General features: G+C 36.1%; 1 non-coding gene across 1 annotated transcript; it reads left to right on the top strand.

The window, feature by feature from the left end:
• The first annotated feature begins 627 nt into the window (after positions 1–627).
• On the top strand, positions 628–735 carry LOC112731274 (small nucleolar RNA R71). The gene has a single exon (XR_003167060.1). It is a non-coding gene; the product is annotated as a small nucleolar RNA R71 (small nucleolar RNA).
• The last annotated feature ends 9,174 nt before the right edge of the window (positions 736–9,909 follow it).

Raw genomic sequence — 9,909 nt, 5'->3', positions numbered from 1 at the left:
CCTTGTTTCATTCATGAAACTCACGGTGGCCTTAGATAGATCAGAGACTAAGTTTGCTAAATTAGAAGTATTTTGTTCAGAGTTCTCTGTCTGTTGCTGAGTGGATGATGGAAAAGGTTTATTATTGCTAAACCTGTTTCTTCCACCATTATTAAAGCCTTGTTGAGGCTTTTGATACTTCCATGAGAAATTTGGATGATTTCTCCATGATGAGTTATAGGTGTTTCCATAAGGTTCACCTAAATAATTTACCTCTGCTATTGCAGGGTTTTCAGGATCATAAGCTTCTTCTTCAGAAGATGCCTCTTGAGTACTGTTGGATGCAGCTTGCATTCCATGCAGACTCTGAGAGATCATATTGACTTGCTGAGTCAATATTTTATTCTGAGCCAATATGGCATTCAGAGTATCAACTTCAAGAACTCCCTTCTTCATAGGCGTCCCATTGCTCACAGGATTCCTTTCAGAAGTGTACATGAACTGGTTGTTAGCAACCATGTCAATGAGTTCTTGAGCTTCTGCAGGCGTTTTCTTTAGGTGAATGGATCCACCTGCAGAAGTGTCCAGTGACATCTTTGATAGCTCAGATAAACCATCATAGAATATATCCAGGATGGTCCATTCTGAAAGCATGTCAGAAGGACACTTTTTTGTCAGCTGTTTGTATCTTTCCCAAGCTTCATAGAGGGATTCACCATCTTTCTGTCTGAAGGTTTGAACATCAGCTCTAAGCTTGCTCAGCTTTTGAGGAGGAAAGTACTTGGCTAAGAAAGTCGTGACCAGCTTATCCCAAGAGTTCAGGCTGTCTTTGGGTTGAGAATCCAACCATAATCTAGCTCTGTCTCTTACAGCAAATGGGAAAAGCATGAGCCTGTAGACTTCAGGATCTACTCCATTATTCTTAACAGTATCACAGATCTGCAAGAATTCAGTTAAGAACTAAAAAGGATCTTCAGATGGAAGTCCATGAAACTTGCAGTTCTGCTGCATCAGAGAAACTAATTGAGGTTTCAGCTCAAAGTTGTTTGCTCCAATGGCAGGAATGGAGATGCTTCTTCCATGTAAATTGGAATTAGGTGCAGTAAAGTCACCAAGCATCTTCCTTACATTATTATTATTTTCGGCTGCCATCTCCTCTTCCTGTTCGAAAATTTCTGAAAGGTTATCTCTGGATTGTTGTAATTTAGCTTCTCTTAATTTTCTCTTCAGAGTCCTTTCAGGTTCTGGATCTGCTTCCACAAGAATGTTCTTATCCTTGCTCCTGCTCATATGACAAAGAAGAGAGCACAGAAAAATAATAATAATAATAGAGATCCTTTATACCACAGTCTAGGGATCCCTGTGTGAGTAGAAGAAGAGGGGGAGACAAAGAATGTAATATAATGGAAGAAACACAACTGTGAGGAGGGTTGAGATGTGAGATGAGATGTTAGTAGATGAATAAATAAATAGAATAAGATGAGAGAGAAGGAATTTTCGAAAATAATTTTTGAAAAAGAGTTAGTGATTTTTGAAAATAGTTTTTGAAAAATGTTAGTAATTTTCGAAAATTAAGATTTAAAAATTAAAATAATTAATAAATTAAAAAAAATTTTGAAAAAGGGGGAAGATATTTTCGAAAATTAGAGAGAGAGAGTTAGTTAGGTAGTTTTGAAAAAGTTAAGAAACAAACAAAAAGTTAGTTAGTTAGTTGAAACAACTTTGAAAATCAATTTTGAAAAGATAAGAAGTTAGGAAGTTAGAGAAGATATTTTGAAATCAAATTTTTGAAAAAGATAAGAAGATATTTTTGAAAAGATATGATTGAAATTGTTTTTGAAAAGATATGATTGAAATTGTTTTTGAAAAAGATTTGATTTTTAAAATCACAATTAATGACTTGATTCACAAGAAATCACAAGATATGATTCTAGAACTTAAAGTTTGAATCTTTCTTAACAAGCAAGTAACAAACTTGAAATTTTTGAATCAAAACATTAATTGCTATTGTTATTTTCGAAAATTTGGTATAAAAATAAGAAAAAGATTTTTGAAAAATATTTTTGGAATTTTCGAAAATAACTAAGAATTTTGAAAAAGATAAGATTTTCAAATTGAAAATTTGATTTGACTCATGAGAAACAATTTGATTTTAAAAATTTTTTGAAAAAGTCAATCCAAATTTTCGAATTTGATGAGAGAAAATGGGAAAGATATTTTTTTGATTTTTTTGAAATTTTTATGATGAGAGAGAAAAACACTAAAGAGATGCAATGCATGAAATTTTTAGATCAAAACATGTGATGCATGCAAGAATGCTATGAATGTCAAGATGAACACCAAGAACACTATGAATGTCAAGATGAACATCATAGACACAATTTTGAAAAATTTTTAATGCAAAGAAAACATGCAAGACACCAAACTTAGAATTCTTTAATGCTTAGACACTAAGAATTCAAGAATGCATATGAAAAACAAGAAAAGACACAAAACATGCAAATGCAAAGATCAAACAAGAAGACTTACCAAGAACAACTTGAAGATCATGAAGAACACTATGAATGCATGGAAATTTTCGAAAAAAAATGCAAAATGCATATGCAAGTGACACCAAACTTATAACATGACACAAGACTCAAACAAGAAACAAAATATATATATATATATATATATATATATATATATATATATATTGATTTTTATGATTTTCTAATTTTTTTTGGATTTTTATTTCGAAAATTATATGAAAAAGAAAAAATAAGGATTCCAAAATTTTTAACATGAATTCCAGGAATCTTGCCATGTTTAGTCTAAAGCTTCAGTCCAGGAATTAGACATGGCTCACTAGCCAGCCAAGCTTTCAATGAAAGCTCCGGTCCAAAACACTAGACATGGCCAATGGCCAGCCAAGTTTCAGCATGTAATTCAGACATGACATGCCTAACATACCCTACAATCGTATAACAGCTGATGGTTGGAAGCCTCAGTCCAAAAGAATTTAGACATGGCTTTACAGCCAGCCAGGCTTCACATGCTTCATGAAATACTAGAATTCATTCTTAAAAATTTTGAATCTAAAATTTTTTCGAAAACAGGTGAGAAAATTTTTGAAAGAAAATTTTTTTTTTGAAAATTTTTTTTTTGAAAATAAAACAAAAAGAAAATTACCTAATCTGAGCAACAGGATGAACCGTCAGTTGTCCAAACTCGAACAATCCCCGGCAACGGCGCCAAAAACTTGGTGCTGTTGCCGGATCAAAATTTGGCACTGATGTTACCGGACCAAAAGCTTGCCGAAAACTCGAACAATCCCCGACAACGGCGCCAAAAACTTGGTGCCAAGACCATGGTTCACAACTCCGTGTAACTAACCAGCAAGTGCACTGGGTCGTCCAAGTAATACCTTACGTGAGTAAGGGTCGAATCCCACGGAGATTGTTGGTATGAAGCAAGCTATGGTCACCTTGTAAATCTCAGTCAGGCAGATATAAAATAGTTATGGAGTTTTCGAAAATAACTAATAAAATAGGGATAGATATACTTATGTAATTCACTGGTGAGAATTTCAGATAAGCGTATAGAGATGCAATCGTTCCTCTGAACCTCTGCTTTCCTGCTATCTTCATCCAATCAGTCTTACTCCTTTCCATGGCTGGCTTTATGCAAGGGCATCACCGTTGTCAGTGGCTACATCCCCTCCTCTCAGTGAAAAATATGCTCACATCCTCTGTCACAGCACGGCTAATCATCTGTCGGTTCTCGATCATGCTGGAATAGGATTCACCCTCCTTTTGCGTTTGTCACTAACGCCCAGCACTCGCAAGTTTGAAGCTCGTCACAGTCATTCAATCATTGAATCCTACTCGGAATACCACAGACAAGGTTTAGACTTTCCGGATTCTCTTGAATGCCGCCATCATTCTAGCTTACGCCACGAAGATTCTGGTTAGGAGATCTAAGAGATACTCGTTCAGTCGAAGGTAGAACGGAAGTGGTTGTCAGGCACGCGTTCATAGGGAATGATGATAATTGTCACGTTCATCACATTCAGGTTGAAGTGCGAATGAATATCTTAGAAGCGAAATAAGATGAATTGAATAGAAAACAGTAGTACTTTGCATTAATCTTTGAGGAACAGCAGAGCTCCACACCTTAATCTATGGAGTGTAGAAACTCTACCATGAAAATACATAAGTGAAAGGTCCAGGCATGGCCGAGATGGCCAGTCCCCAAAACGTGATCAATAGATCAAAAGATAATCCAAAGATTGTCAAAAAGACGTCTAATACAATAGTAAAAGGTCCTATTTATAATAAACTAGCTACTAGGGTTTACATGAGTAAGTAATTGATGCATAAATCCACTTCCGGGGCCCACTTGGTGTGTGCTTGGGCTGAGCTTGAGTGTTGCACGTGTAGAGGTCCTTCTTGGAGTTGAACGCCAGCTTTTGTGCCAGTTTGGGCGTTCAACTCTGGTTTTGGCTCCTTTTCTGGCGCTGGACGCCAGATTTGGGCAGAGAGCTGGCGTTGAACGCCAGTTTGCGTCATCTATTCTTGGCCAAAGTATGGACTATTATATATTTATGGAAAGCCCTGGATGTCTAATTTCCAACGCAATTGGAAGCGCACCATTTCGAGTTCTGTAGCTCCAGAAAATCCACTTTGAGTGTAGGGAGGTCAGAATCCAACAGCATCAGCAGTCCTTCTTCAACCTCTGAATCTGATTTCTGCTCAAGTCCCTCAATTTCAGTCAGAAAATACCTGAAATCACAGAAAAACACACAATCTCATAGTAAAGTCCAGGAATGTGAATTTAACATAAAAACTAATGAAAACATCCCTAAAAGTAACTAGATTCTACTAAAAACAATGCCAAAAAGCGTATAAATTATCCGCTCATCAGTTATGAACGTTTAAGTTTGGTATTTAAAACTGAATTCTGCAACTTTGAAAACTTTTTAAGTCTGGTGAGGGTCGCGTACGCGACACAGTGTACGCGATGCGAGCAACTCATTCGGGTTGGGCATCATGCGTATGCGGGCACTGCTCGCGTACGCGAGCTAGCAGAATTTTAACGCTTGCGTATGCGACATGGTGCACGCAACGCGAGCAATCTATTCTGGTTGGGCATTTCGCGTACGGGGACACTACATGCGTACGCGAGCTATCAAAATTGCAACCTTTTCGTACGTGAACTTTAACACGCGATGCGAGCAACCCATTCGGATTGGGTATCTCGCGTATGCGAGCATGGGGTTGCATATGGGACCACCCCTTTTTCAACAGCATGCGTACGCGAGGCAGGGCTTGCGTACGCGAGACCCCTGTTTTGCTGAAAATTAATTTTTCTTCGTTTTCAAGAGTTCTCTAACTTTCTAAACTTCTTTCAAATGATGTTTAAGAGTACTATCTAGTAATTAGGTTCTAATATTACTAAAGATAAATTGGTGACTTATTTTAGTGAATTTCTATACGAATTTAGAAGAAGGAGACTTAGGTTTCTGGGGTACTGAGAATGGATTAGTTGAGTGAGGTGATGATGCGTGAGCATCTTTCCTATCTTTTTCTAGTGAATTTGTATTTAAATTATTAAGTTCAATCAAGAATTAATTATCTTTTAGCCACTATGGATGCTACTTTGAGTCTTGTGCAATTCTATTTATTTTAGGTAGCATTTGGCTGGATTTGATGGAGTTTCCGCAGAAAAAGAGAAGAAGGCGAATGATGCTGTCAACCCTGACCTCTCTGCACTCAAACCTGAATAACTCGAGCTACAGAGGTCCAATGGACGTGATTCTAGTGGCGTTGGAAAGCTAACTTCTAGAGCTTTCCAACGATATATAATAGTTAATACTTCTTTTCCATCAAATTTGCCAAGGCTGCGCCTAGGCGCAAGAAAGAACAACCACACGCAACATTTGCTCTCCTCCAAGTAAGGTGCATTGCCTCCTCTTCAGTCCAAGTAAGGCGCCTTGTATGGTGAACAGCATGAAGTTAGGCGCAGTTCTTAGCTAAATTCGGCGTGGATCCAGTGAAGCCAAGTGGTCCCCACGTTACAAGGCACGAATTATTTAATTAATTCTGATTTAAATTTAAATTTATTTTAAAATAGAAAAAGATATTATTTTAATTTTAGAAAATAGATTTTAAATTAATTAGGATTAGATATAAAAAGAAGAAACTTTTCTTCTGGGGATTATTCCATCTCATCCCAAAATTTACAGTTTACCAGAATCCTTATTTTCTCTCTGAACCATGAGCAACTAAACATCCACTGTTAAGGTTAGGAGCTCTGTCTATTTGTATGGATTGATTCTATTATTTTTCTATTTTAATTCATGTACTGATTTATAATTTAAGAATTATTTTCGTTCTTTATCTTATGAATTTGGGTAGAACGGAAGTATGACCCTCTTTCTAATTGAGTTCTTGTATAACTTGGAAAAGCTCTTTACTTGAACAACAGCTTGAAAATAATTTCTCCTAAATTCTAATTATCTGGACTTAACAGGATACGTGACATATAATCCTCTTATATTTGGATAATTAGGATTTTTGTGGCATAATAACTAGAATTAAACTTCACACCCTAATTGGAATTAATTGACCAAGGCATTGGCGGTTGATGAGAGTTAAAGGAGACTAGAAAGGTCTAAGGAATTAGGGTCTAGTCACATATAGTTTGCCATGAATTAAATCTTGCATGATTAAAATAAATTATTAAGAAAAGTCAATCCGGAAAATAGACAACTCTGAAGCCTTAACTGCTTTCTCCATATTTTATTCCCAACTTATTTACTTGCCTGTCTTCCGATATTCTGAAATTACTGTTTAATGCTTTTGAACTCTCAAACACTATTTTCTGCTTGTCTAACTAAGTAAATTAATCAACCATTGTTGCTTAGTCCATCAATCCTCGTGGGATCGACCCTCACTCACCTGAGGTATTACTTGGTACGACCCAGTGCACTTGCCGGTTAGTTTGTGGTTATAAAATCCGCACCAGGCGACGGAGTACTATAATGATGATTAAGGTAATTGGTTGTGGAATATATGGATTGATGATGTTTGAGATGAGTCTAGGACTCGGAGTGGAATGATGGATTACTGAGTAATGAAAAATGATTTATGAAAACCACTGATATATTATTTTATAATGAGATTGTTGAGACGCTATGCGCCTGGCAAGGACGGTGGTTAATTCCGCTTGTCCAGTTCACGGTGGCAGCATAAGGACGATGATTAATCCCGCTTACGTTGAGATGTGAGGTCTGTGGCAAAGTATCTCGCTCGCACCCTTTCGGAATCACAAGAGTGTGCAGGCACTATATCCTGGACCTTGTTCCGAGCAAGATATCCCAAGGGGTTCCCATTTATTCGTGACCGAAAGGCGACATTCCCTTGGGAATGTGTCAGGTTGACAGTTGAACTGACAATGTAATATCACAGCCAAATAGGACAGGCATTCATCATGTGCATATTCTATATGTTTACTTGCTTTGCCGACATGTATTGTTTGCCTAATTGTATAACATGCTTAGTTGTTTCTTGAATTACTTGATATACATGATTATACTTGTGTTTTACTTGCATTGCTATTACTTATGTTTTCTGCTGGGATTGAGGAGGTTCGGAAGGCGGTGGCGATGGGATTGCATGGAGGTTAGGCTGGTGAAGGCTGTGGAACATCGGTGAATAGATAGTTTAAAATTCCCTAAGTTAGATTACCCCATTGCATTATGGTTTTAAAGTTATGGTTTTAAATTTTAGTTATGCTTTAAGTTTGAATCTCATGATTGATACGAAGTTCTAGGATTGCTTCTAGCATCCCGGAGTCTTATATCTTACATTACTGGGCACTGTTACCATATTGAGAACCTCCGGTTCTCATTCCATACTTTGTTGTTGTTTTTCAGATGTATGTCGTAACCCACCTCGATAAGTTACGTGATGGAGGGTTTTTATCCCATTTTGGATATTTTGCTTAGTTCTCTCACTTTTGTATTTATATTTGCCTTAGAGGCTTACTTTGAGAGAGATATTGTATATGCTGTTTTATCTTTCAAAACTCTGTATTGTCTGTATATAACTAGTCGATTTAAACTCCGCGGGATGCAACTAGTACTTTATGACTATTCTATTGATATACCTACATATGCTTTGATATCTTATATCTTTATCTTGTGTCTCTATGCTCGTATCTTCGTGTGAACGTTTTGCGCTTTTGTAACTCTGTTTTTAAGCTTAATTTCTTCATTGGGCTTCTCGTATTATTAATCCTTTCTACTCATATATATAGAATATTGTATAAGCCTTAGAATTGTTGTAACTTTTGATTAACCTTTGCTTTACGTCATGAGGTAAGGCTTAGGGTAATTAGGGTGTTACATTTAGCACAACAGTTATAGAGGAGGGTTGAATCGCCATTTGTGCTTGAGGGGCATTCTGATTGTTAGGTACCAGGAAAATGACGCAACAAAATATATAGATGAAAATATAAAAATTTGTATAAAATAACTTTTTTTGAGAATTACAACTCCTCTCTACCACAAGAAGTTTACAACAACACTTTCTCTTGACAAAAGGAGGATACACATCTCTCTAAATATAAGAGAGAATCTTTCAAAGAAAAAAGTTATCTATGTAACTCAATGTTACTATTATTTTTGTTGGATGAATTTATTAAACTGAATTAAGAAGACTCAATTTATAAATGCACTTCTTTGATGCAAACCTTCCTTCAATTAGAGGTAAATAATTCTTCTCTATTTTCTACCTTTAAAATTATATGGTTATAAGCTAGAAATGTTTATATCCTTTCATTTTATTTAGCTTTTTACCAAAAATAACTTTATACTAATTTTACAATCTCGCACTTAAAATTAATTTTGGTATTAAAAGTCTCACAATTTCATGTTACTCATGTACTCAATAGGCTATAGGAGGATCTACACCATCCAAACTTATCAGTGTTGATTGGTTTTGTCATGGCATCTACTAGGGTATCTTTAGTATGAATCTTTTGCATATTCACACTCCCTTCTTCTACTACTTTTCGAACAAAATGATATTGTATTATAATGTATTTTATCCTTGAATGAAAGGCAGAATTTCTTGCAATGTACAAGGGACTTTGACTGTTACAATACACAGGAAACTTTTGTTGTTTGTGCCCAAGTTCCTCTTTTAACCTTTGGATCCAAATAGCTTCTTTGCATACTTGTGTAGCTGCCATATATTCAGCTTTTGTAGCAAATAGAGCTACAACAATTTGTAACTTAGATAGCCAACTCACAACGCCTCCTACAAGTATAAACACATAGTCTGTAGTAGATTTTTGTTTATCAAGATCACCTACAAAATCTGAAATGACATATCCATTCACAATAAATTTCAATCCTCTAAAACATAATACAACATTTGAGGTCTCTTTAATGTATCTCAAGATCCTCTTAACAACATTCCAATGTTCTTTATTCGGATCTGCCATAAATTGGCTTACCACCGCAACTGCTTGAGCAACATTTGACCTAGTACAAATCATGGCATACATAAGGCTTCCCACCGCTGATGCGTATGGTACTCGAGACATTTCCATTCTATTTGCTTCACTACTAGGGTACATACTTGAGGATAATTTAAAATTCATAGGAAGTGGGATTGAAATTGGCTTATATTCTTGTATATTGAAGTGTTACAAGAACTTTTTCAAATTATTCTTTTGCGATAGCCAAATCTTCCTATCTCTTTTGTCTCGGTGAATTTGCATCCTTAAAATCTTGATTGCTGGTCCCAAGTCTTTCATATCAAATTCCTTAGACAATTGTGCCTTTAATTCTTGGATTTGATCTTTGTTAAGGCATACCACAAATATCTCATCCACATACAACAGTAGAATGATAAAATCATTATCACCAGACCTCTTGCA

Source organism: Arachis hypogaea, chromosome 12 (assembly GCF_003086295.3).
Source record: "Arachis hypogaea cultivar Tifrunner chromosome 12, arahy.Tifrunner.gnm2.J5K5, whole genome shotgun sequence".
In the NCBI taxonomy this organism is placed as follows: domain Eukaryota; kingdom Viridiplantae; phylum Streptophyta; class Magnoliopsida; order Fabales; family Fabaceae; genus Arachis; species Arachis hypogaea.
This window is presented reverse-complemented; position numbering and strand designations above follow the sequence as displayed.